A 418-nucleotide genomic window follows, 5' to 3' on the forward strand; every position below is an offset into this window, starting at 1 on the left:
ATTAGACTTATTTAATTATTTTAAAAATTAAACATTTATATTTAATTATTTAAATTTAAATTTCAAACACACTCAATTCATACAAACAAACAGAAAACTAATTCCTACCCGATCCAAATCCTACCGATCCTGGACCTGACTTTATCCTTTATTGTAGCTCATGTGTTTCTGCTGTGACCTGCCATCGCCGGAGCTTGCATTTGATCCTCATGGCTCCCACTGCTCATCCGTTCATGACTGCCCTGCCGCTGTGGCCTGCCACAAAGACACTGAGATCTACTGAGAATGCAACATGGCTACTCTTCAAAAAGATCCACCTCCATGATCAACTCACTTCCACCGATGTGACTTCCTGATTTTGCAACGCCTCTGCTCTTCCTAGTTTCACCTGAACTTGTCGCTTCTCCTTCTCTTCAGT

The sequence above is a fragment of the Arachis duranensis genome, chromosome 6 (genome assembly GCF_000817695.3).
Source record: "Arachis duranensis cultivar V14167 chromosome 6, aradu.V14167.gnm2.J7QH, whole genome shotgun sequence".
Classification (NCBI taxonomy): domain Eukaryota; kingdom Viridiplantae; phylum Streptophyta; class Magnoliopsida; order Fabales; family Fabaceae; genus Arachis; species Arachis duranensis.